The sequence below is a fragment of the Myodes glareolus genome, chromosome 5 (genome assembly GCF_982192425.1).
Source record: "Myodes glareolus chromosome 5, mMyoGla1.1, whole genome shotgun sequence".
Taxonomy (NCBI): Eukaryota; Metazoa; Chordata; class Mammalia; order Rodentia; family Cricetidae; genus Myodes; species Myodes glareolus.
The window spans coordinates 10264234-10274810 of record NC_142030.1 but is presented as its reverse complement, the minus strand read 5'-3'; the positions used below and the strand labels follow the sequence as shown (position 1 = coordinate 10274810).

General features: G+C 42.7%; 1 pseudogene; it reads right to left on the bottom strand.

Moving 5' to 3' along the window:
* Window positions 1–3923: 3923 nt before the first annotated feature.
* On the bottom strand, window positions 3924–4098 carry LOC125403759 (cytochrome b-c1 complex subunit 6, mitochondrial pseudogene; annotated as a pseudogene).
* Between the last annotated feature and the right edge of the window lie 6479 nt (window positions 4099–10577).

Here is a 10577-nt window from a genome sequence, read left to right as displayed (position 1 = left end):
GGTCTTCTAGGGCAGGTCTTCTCCACCTTCCTAATGTTGTGACCCTTTAATCAATTCCTCATGTTGTGATGACCCCTAAGCATAAAATTGCTTTTGTTGCTACTTCACACCTGTAATTTTCCTACTGTTTGAATGGTAATGTGGATAGCTGATGCTCAGACTTGCTCTAGGCGAGGCCTATGAAAGAGGTCCTCACACCCTTGACCCCCAACGGAATCTCGACCCACAGGTTGAGGCCGCTGTTCTAGAGGCTTTGGTTGACCAGCTCTGATCGAAAGGTACCTTTCTCGAAGTTTGTAAAGCTAGTTACGTGATCTTAGAGGTCATCTCTCCTAATCTAGGCATTGTTGCATATTTCACAAGTAAGGGGAAAGGGCTGTTTCAACTGGATACTTTTGGGGACAAGTGGTTTCGTGTGTTAAGCATTATGTGTCAGCTCTTGGTTTGTGTCTTTCTCATTGATCCAGTCCCATGTTCCTGAGAAACAGGACCTTGGCCTCCTCTGCCTCTGTAGGCGTTCCAGCTTCCTCAGATGCCTGGGAGAGGAGAGCGAGCTTCTCGGCTTTCCAGACAATCTACCATATTTACAAACAACAGGCTATCGACTTTCTTGTAAAGAAATGAAAATACATTATTCAATTTCTTAGCTAGGGTTTAGTTCTACATCTAGAATGCAAAATAAGACTTCTCTTTTGGGCTAACAGTAAAGACATTTTCTTTCATCTTAAAAAACAAAATGGGAATCAAAGTATACATCACACCCCATGTTAGCCTCTGAATAAAAAGAAACGAAGTTTCCATTTCGGCTAAGCAGCAACTTTCTTTCAGCTAAGAGCTGGGATGAGAGAAGAAACTAGGCCTGGTTGGCCAAACCACGCTAAGGGTCAGCTAGAGCCAGAGCCCCAGGAAAGTGCCCAGGTGAACTACAAAAAAGAAAGCAGGAGAAGCAAATACATGTATTTTGAAGGCAGCTCTGTATCTGAAAAAGGGCCAGTCGGTTCAGGTGGGGATTCCCACACTTCTTGTTTCAATAGAAAAGAGCAATTGCCTGAGTTTCTGCTTCTTGTTCTAGTATTGCAGCAGCAAACCAATAAACTTTAATTAGTCCTTACAGCAGCGTGGAGACAGACATCTGAGAATGGGAGCATAGAAAGGGTGTCTAGACTCTAGGAGATGGCCCTCTAAATGGAGGGGGGCAGGGAAGAAAGTATTTCATACTGATGTTTGAATTTAAAAAAAAAAACTTATTATTTTATTATCCCACAAGGAAGACCAGAAGAGACAGTCGCTGATCCGACACAGACCTTTTAGGCAATACTTTAATACCTTTACTTGAAAACACCAAGACCAACACTCACTTAAGAGAGTATTCCAATATGGATAAACAAAACATATAAAAAAAACCAAAAAGATAAAATATAGTTATAGACATTCAGAAACTCTGATAAAAACAGAGGATGATATTTAAAAAATGACTTAAAAGATAAGAAAAAATACACAACTTTCCTAAGACAAGAATGTAATGTTATGGACTGAGCCCCCCAAGGTCCAAATGAGGAGCAGAAGGAGGAAGAAGATGAAAAAGTAAATCAGGACTGCGAGGGATGCGATCACCCACTGATACAAGGGGACTGTATCAGTCCCCTTGTAATGAGCGTTCACCAAGGCCAGTTGGACTGGGACTGAACGAGGACACGATCCAAACAGATTCTCTGAATGTGGCCGGATTCTCTGAATGTGGCTGGCCCGGAGTCTTTCTGAAAAGCCATTGACAATGACACTGGGACTTGTTTCCTCTGTATATACTAGATTTTGCGGATCCAGTCTGTTTGGATATTCACCTTCCTGGACCTGGAGGGAGGGGGGAGGAACTTGAACTTCCCACAGGGCAGGAAACCCTGACTGCCCTTAGGGACGAAGAGGGAGGAGGAGAGGGAGTGGGAGGGTGTTGGGAGGAGGGGCGGAAATGGAAACTTTTATAATTTAATAAAATTACTTTATCAAAAAAAAAGAATGTAATGTTATGAAAAGAAAAAATTCTAACAACAAAGGTTCTCCAGAAGTCACAAGTACAACTTTTTAAAGTTTAGCTAATACACCAATATGATATGATGCCCACTTATGATATAAATAATTCTTTCATAATCCTCTGAAACCATTAAGCCCAATTAAATGCTTCATTTTATAAGTTGCCTTGGTCATGGTTACAGCAATAGGAAAGCAGCCAATGCGATAACTGAGTGACAGAACAGCTCCCTGATGTCCACGAGGTCCTGCATTCAATCCTCACTGCCGTTAAACAAACCAACCACAGGAAAGCAGGACACAGAGCATCAGCTGATTTTTGACAAGGGTGTTGTGACCACTGAATGGAGGAATAAACAGGACAGCAGATACATGTACAGGAAAGCCGGATATCCACATATAAAAGAGTTCATTTGGATATTTATATAAACATGAAAACTGCTACAAAATAAATCAAAGACTCAGAAGTAAGAGCTAACACTGCAAAACTACTATATAAAAAAAAAGAGCCATGGAGGATAACCTCCACGATAATAAATCGGAAAGTAGTTTTGTGAATGGACAGTTTTCATCATATAAAGCTCTTTTGTGTGTCAAATGCCACATTCTAGAGCTAAAACACAACTGATAGAATAGGAGAAAATGCCTGCAAATCATGTATCATATAAGATTAATATATGGACAAATATTATGAACAAATCTTAAATAAATCTCAGCAGTGAGAGGCCAACCTAGGTAGACAATGAGCACGAACAGACAATTCCCTCAAGAAGATGCACTGATGGCCAATTGTGCACGAAAGGAACCCAGCATCATTTGACACTAGGGAAACCAAACGAAAACATCATAAAACCAGGTATAATGGTGCACGCTTGGAAACTCAGCACTCAGGAAGCAGAGGCAAGAAGTCTGCCCTATGTAGTTCTAGGCTAACATGTGCTGCATGGGGATACTGTGTCAAAAATCCCTACACTATGACACCACTTTGTGTCTATTAGAATGGCTGTTATCTTTAAAGGGAAAATAAGCATCTTTGAGCCTATAAAGAAATAAAATCTCAATATGGTGCCAGAATGTAAAATTGGGCTGTCTTTGTGGATCACAGTTTGGCAGCTCTTCCTACAGCTAAATGCAGAATTGCTTGCCTGAGTCAGCAAGTCCACTTCTAGGTATATTCCCAGTGAGTCAAATCCAGGAACCAGAAAGTGCACTGGTGTTCACAGCAACAGTCATGATAACCACAACGGGAAGCAGCCTGACTGTCTACCAGCAAGTGAACAGAGAAGCAAACTGCAGCGTAGGCTTACAGTGGAGTGTTAGTCTACCTTACAAAGGAATAAAATTCTCTTAGGAGCCAACTACGCCATGGACGAACCTTGGACGATTGATAGTAAGTGAAATAAGACAGTGTGTGATGTCGTTTTCCTGAGGAACGAAGAATGGGTAGATCCACAGAAGCACAAGAGTGGTCAGCAGGCAGTAGAGAGAGGAAGAGTCAAGAATTACTGTATAGTTGTTACCGTGTTCTTTTTTTCCTCCCTGCAGATAAGTTCATTTGTTTTCTGGTTTTGTTTGTTTTGTTTTTCAAGACATAGTTTCTCTGTGTAAAACCGTGGCTGTCCTGGAACTAGCTCTTGTAGCCCAGGCTGGCCTCAAGCTCACAGAGATCCACCTGTCTCTGCCTCCGAAGGCTGGGATTAAAGGTGTGTGCCACCACCGCCCAGTGCAGATCAGTTTATTAAGGTGGAATCATTGTTAATTACATGGAAGAGAAGCTACTTGCCATGATTAATGAGACTCTCAAGAACTTAACGATACACATTAGAAACAAATGGTTCAGAAGCACAAGGAACTTTACCTGACGCCCTAGGGCAAGGCTGAGGCCGAAGAATCTGTGTTTACTTTAAGCTGCTAAAGAGTTTGTGGGCCACACAGTGGTCTCAGGCGTACAAGCCATCAGAGAGTTCCCCGTACAGTCCTCTCGCTGTTGTTAGGGGTCCACTAATTCTTCCTCTTCTTCCCTTTTGGGTCTCCAGATCCAATAAGTATCTTTCATCCGTCCTCTAGTCCCATGTCAGGATGCTGCTCAGGATGCAACACCAAGAGAAACAACGGTACCTACTCCGCTTCAGGATAAAGATGCGAAATGCCTTTAAATATTTAAGAGCAAATTAATATGAAAATATATTTAATCATCCAATCAAATTCTCGTTCATGAGTGACTATAAGATAAAGACAGTTTTTGGTCAGGAAAAGATTTTTAAATGTTATTTTCCATGAATGCTGTCTTGGGAGGCATCCAGAGCTTATGCTGACATAGTATCAGTTCAGAAGCTTCCTTCCCTAAGTAAAAAGGACAGATATAGTCACTAGATACCCCAAGACAAAGTTCTCGGCACTAATGGAATTTTATTTGCCCCAGAGGGACAAAGGGCAGGGAATAAGAGACAAGGACAGGAGATGGGAGATGGGGGGAGGGGGAAGGGAACAGGGAGAGGATAAAATGATATTTGCTCTGGAGGGAAAGGGGGCTGCTTCTGGATAGAGAGGAGACAGACATGACACATAGGAAAATCGCAGTTTTTAAAGGAAACCCTATGTTAGGATGAGGTATTTAATTTTAATTGAACAGGTTAATTAGGGTACCCAAAGGGGTCTTTTGATTGCTGGACTTCAATACTTTGACAGCCGGGCCTTGGTAGTCAGTCAGCCTCAGGAAAAGGAAGTAGCCAAATAAGGGATTAGACCTTGGTAGCTAGCTTTTGGAATGTAGTCTAATAGGTTTTTGTTGTTGTTGTTGTTGTTGTTGTTGTTGTTGTTGTTGTTGTTGTTTTTGTTTTTTTTTAAGCAAGGCAGAGAGAATGCAGGAAGGGCAAGGCCTACTGGAGCCATGCTGATCATGCTCAGGCCAACCAGAGTCCCTTTAGAAAGGGACAGAAGGATAGCTAGTGCGGTTTCCAGTGTGTGCTATGAAGGCACAGCATGATGTATTTAGACAGAAAAAACACCACCAGATGCTAGTGCTAGGCTGGGAAACATTTGCAGAACAGAAGGAAACAGGCAGCAATCAAAGCACTTCTACTTGATAGGGCCAGACTTGAAAAGTTATTATAACAATGGCTCAGAGCATTTTGGAACAGTGCTCTATCCTTCACGGCTCAGGGATTGACCTAACTGTTGGAGCACTGGGCAGATGAAGAAAAACAGACACACAGACATGTACAGAAAATCTGGGCTTGGCTGGGTCGTGTGTAGGTGCACTAGCTACTACACAACAGCCGAGAACCTCAGAGGAAGGGGTGCTGTCATCATCTCCCTCTTCCTGGTCTCAGCAGGAGGGCTCTGGAGGGGAGCAGTCTCAGGCTGCCATCATCCAGGAAGCGGCAGATAATGGTTTCTGCACACACCATCAACAAACATCTGCACCTGGACCAGAGGAAGATGCCATAAATCCACCGAGTCGGGTCCTAGAGAAGAAAGACTCCGCCAATCCCATGGAGTCCTTGTCACAATCCAGTTCCCGGCCACAATATGCATTCAGTCAGAGCTTCCTTCTCTCCCCACAGACAGAAAGAGCTAAGAATAAAATCAAGGCACTCTCTGAGAGCAAGCAGGACCATCTAAAGATTCTGGTCAACCATGTTTGAGTCTTAGAGAATGACAAACATAGACAGTGAAGGGTGTGTTTAAAGGAACAATGATTTAAGAAATTGGAAGATGAAGAAAGGCATTTTTCTTCCTTGGGTGTGGGGCCCACTTAGTGCCAGCCTTATTGAGCAGAAATAGCAAAACCCTTATACCTTAATACTTGCACAAAAAATCAGGATTGCAAAGATTAAAGACTTTAAACCTCTTAGAGAAAAATTAAACAAATCTACAAATGAATAAAAATAATCTGTCACATTTTTCCAGTTTATGGGACAGTCAGATAATTGTCTACAACACAATTTTCTCTTTCCATCATTAGTAAAGTGTGTCTGTAGGTGTCCGTCAGTGTAGGCACACCCGTGGTGGGCAAAAGACAACTTTCAGGAGATGTTTCTCTCCTTCTACTTTCCAGGCAGGGATGCTCCATGTATACCCCAAACTAGCTAGACACCAAGCTTCTCAGTGGTTCGTATGTCTTTACCTCGCATCTCGCAGAAGCTGTGCTGAGATTACAGACGTGTGCTTTCTGTGGATTCCAGGAATCAAAGCTGTAAATGCTTTTAACCAGTGAGCTGCTTTCCTGGCCCTCAGAATAGTTTTTGACTTAAGAGTTCTATGCATAGCACACTATGAGAAGGTTGTTGGGCAGAATAAAACGTTCTGAGGTGTATATGAAAGACCCCCGATTTTGGAAGACTCTCACTCAAGTCTCGGGATAACGCAACCCCGCCCCCCCAGTAACTCACGAGAGACCGTCCTTGCTGCAATCACACCACACGAGGTTTAATGACAAGACGGGAACCAGTGCACTGGGGCCGAGACTCATAACCCACGCAGGGGAAGAGTTCGACCTCGAGTGACCGGGAAAAGTAGTTTTTATAGGAAGAAACCACACAGCCCAGTAATCCGAAAGGGGGGCAGGGAGGGTGTCACAGAAAATTCCAAAAATTCCAGTGATGATTACAAGGGGGCAACTCCCTGCCTCTCAAGATCATTCCCAAGGTCGTAATCAGCTAGTTCCTTTTCTAAAAGTACCAATGATAATTACTAGTGGGTGATAATTACTAGGGGGAATCTCCCTGTTTCTCAAGATTACTCTCAAGATTACAATCTACCTTTATCTTCAGCTAGTTTCTGAAACCCTGAAACTGGCTAATCCTAGATGTCTGATTCTTCTCTTCCTGCTAGATTTTTGGCTCTATTTTCCTGCTAGGGGGATCTGGATTTATCCAGGTCTTTCATATAAAACTTCACCTATTCTTAGATCAACTAAAGTTAGTAAAGTTTATTTGAGAGAAGTAAGACAAACCCAAACAGCAGAATACAAACTCAGTTTGCTTGCTAGGGGACTCCCATCAGCACAACAGGTCCTGAGGACTCCACCCAGCAGTATGATTGGACACTGTGGAAAGAAAGGCAGAGCTAAGGCACAGAGAAGAGCCTAATTGGCTACAGTGTAGTCTATAAAACCCATAAATTGAATACAAGTTGGTTAATTGGCTAGGAGGTGGCTCTCAACCAACAAAAGTCCCATGCTGCCATTAAACTCCATATTGGTCCTGTCAGTTGGGACAAAGAGGGAGACTAACTCAAAGCAGTAACTCTTACATTTTACTCAACAGGAACCACTAAAATGGAGCAAGAGGGAGAAAAGAAAGAGCTGACCCTAGAGAACCCAACTGAGAAGGCAGAGAATTCTCAGATGTGAGCTGGGCAGTTAACATGAAGCAGACCAAGGACTCAGGGAGGCGGCTGGGCTCTGGAAAAGATAACCATAAAAGTATACAAAACGAGACAAAGATCAGAGCAGTGTGAAAGTATGATATTTTATGAGAATACAGAACAGAAAATTGTCACTCTAGGGAAACAGAAAGACATCCAAGAAAGACTTAGATCAAATATCAAGCAAACAAAACCATCTTGTGGTTTTAATTAACGGGGCGACGTAAAGAAAAGAATACCCATATGACCTCGAAACTAGAAACATTTTATTTTCGTTAGGGTGTGGATCTTTCCACTGTGTCCCAGAAGAAGAAAGGAGCCCTGGCCTTGAGGATAGCATAATCAGAGCAAGGAATAGCGTGAGCCTCCTTTTGCTTCATTTTGTTGTTAATTTTTGAGTCAACAATAAATCCAATGCAGAAGACTTCACCACTGTAAAAGAAAGTGAGAATGTTAATTCAATGTGGTATGAAAGAAGAAAGATATCACAAGAATGAAAGATGAAGTTAGGGAGTAGTAACAAAATAATAGAAAGGAGAAAATGCTTTCATTAAAAGATTCTGTACAAAGTTGACATACCAAGAAATTGAGATGCTGGAATATCAAAGGCTAAAGTTTAAACATAGCTTTCAGAAGAACTAAAATATTTAGAGGAAAATGGTGGCAATCGTGTGATGTAAGTTACATGTTCAAGGTTTATATCAAGGAATCAACAGATACAGAAAAAAAATCTAAAGGTCACGTAATGGTAGGGTTTATTCTTTTTCCCCTTTCTTTTGGTTACCATTTCTATGCACATATGAAGGTGTGTGCACATGTCAAGGAACATGTGTAAAAGCCAAAGGACAGCTTTTCAGGAGAACATTCTCTCCTTCCTTCCAATCTGCTTTGAGATGGAGTCTCATACATCCACCACGCCGATGCTCCATTCTCAGGCTACCTGGTCCTCAAGCTTTAGGAGGCTCTCCTGTGTCCACCTCCGCTCTTGCCATAGGAATGCTGTGATCATATACACATATGACTATATCCCACTTTTTCTGTGTGGTACCAGGGATCAAGCAGGTTGCCAGGCTTATGCCGAAACCAGCATTTTCTCATACTGAACCCCTCTGTGCACTCCAACAGGGCTTTGTTCTAAGAAATCCCTTGCTGGACTATTTTGTTATTGTACAAACATCACAGAGTATACTTACACAAACCTGTGTGATATTACTTATGCACACCAAGGTTATACGGAGTGTGTGTGTGTGTGTGTGTGTGTGTGTGTGTGTGTGCAAATGTTCTATTAGCTACTTTTCTCATTTCTGCAACAAAATATCAAACAGCTGTCATAGCAGGGAAGGCATGGCTCCGGGAGCTTGGCTCTGGTCACATTGCATGTGCAGTCAGAAAGCAGAGAGAGATGAACGACAGTGCCCAGCTCACTTTCCTGGTTTTATTCATTTAAAGCCTCAGCCCATGAGGTGGTGTCTCTAACATCCAGGGTTGGCCTGTCCTCTTCAGCTAACTCCTTCTGAAAACTCTCTCGCAGAGGTGCCCAGAGGTGTGTTCCCATGGTGATTCTATAATCTCATCAAGTTGACAGATTAACCATTATATGTCATCAAACACACACTCTTCAGTCTATTGCTCACAGGGACATAAGAGGCAAAAATTAACAGTTTACACTAGGAATAAGAGAAAACGATCAATCAAGATATGAATATGGGGCAGCTCCTAAAATCTGTAAGCAGAAGTACTACACCCTGAAGCAATAGTAAAAATACAATGAAAACCAAAAGCCAGCACCAGAGTTCTTTACTATCGTTACTAAGTCCTGTATAGAGCATGTATCCAAATGTGCCACACTTTGACACCACGGAAAGCATGGAGCGTTTACACCAGTCTCACGACAAACACATCCGCTGTGCTGCTGCCGATGTCATGAAGCCTATGACATAACTTAAGCATATTTTAGCTCCTTATAATAGTTTGAAAAATTGTATATATTTTTAGACTGTTGGGGGGAAAGGGGCATGCCATGGTGCAGGCACAGAGGTTAGAGGACAACTTCTGTGGAGTTAGTTCTCTCCTTCCACCTTTACGTGGGTTTTAGGGATTGGACCCAGGTTGACAGAGTTACATGGAAGTTCACCTACCCACTGTGGTGGTTTGAATGCTTGGTCCCCAGTTAGTGGAACTCTATGAGAAGGATTAGAAGGATTAGGAGGCGTGGCCTTGATGGAGTAGTTAAGGCCTTATTGGAGGAAGTGTGTCACTTTGAGGTAAAGTTCTCACGTACTGTCTCAGTGCTATCCATGCTTGTGTGCTTCCCGCCATGACAATTAGGGACACATCCTCTAAAACGGTAGCAAGCTCCCAATTAAATGCTTTCTTTTGCAAGTATTGCCTTGGTCGTGGTGTCTTCACATTAATCAAACAGTGCCTAAGATATCCACTGAACCATCTCCCTGGTCCTTCTTTATAATCTTACAGGAACACTGTCACGTATCTGTTTCATTGTTGACCACAATGGTACCATGCTGGTGTGGGAGAATTGTCTGTATTCTGTCAATCATATTTTAATAAAACACTGATTGGCCAGGCAGGCAGCATAGGCGGGAAAGCCAGACAGGAAGTAGGGGTGGAGCAAAGAGACTGGGAGTATTCTGGAAGCAGAAGCTCCCTCTGTCATTCCTGCACAGGCCACCGAAGAGGCAGGATGTAACCTGCCCAGACCACAGAGGCAACATGTGAGCTGACAGCTGGAAAAGGTACCAAGTCGTATGGCTAACATAGATCAGAATAATGGGTTAAGATAAGTCATAAGAACTAGTAAGTAGCCTGACCTAATTGGCCAATCAGCTTTATAACTTATAGAGATCTCTGTGTGAATGATTTTCCTTGGGAGTTGCCGGTTGTGGGGTACCGGGTAGGACAGATACCCCAACAAGCCGGCCCTCATGTTACACCATGCAATGCACAATTATGCACACATGTTGTTTAGATAGTGCAATGCACTACAGAAGCCAACAGCAGAAACATTTGTTTCTCAGAGGAGAGGCTGTGGCTAGGAGGAGATGAACTCATACCACAGCTTTGTTTTTCTCCATGAGATCTTTCTCATTTATCAGATGCAAAATTTGTGGTCCCCAGGATGTTCCTCCTCTTTCAGATGTCATGGTCCTTGCTACCCGGGAATT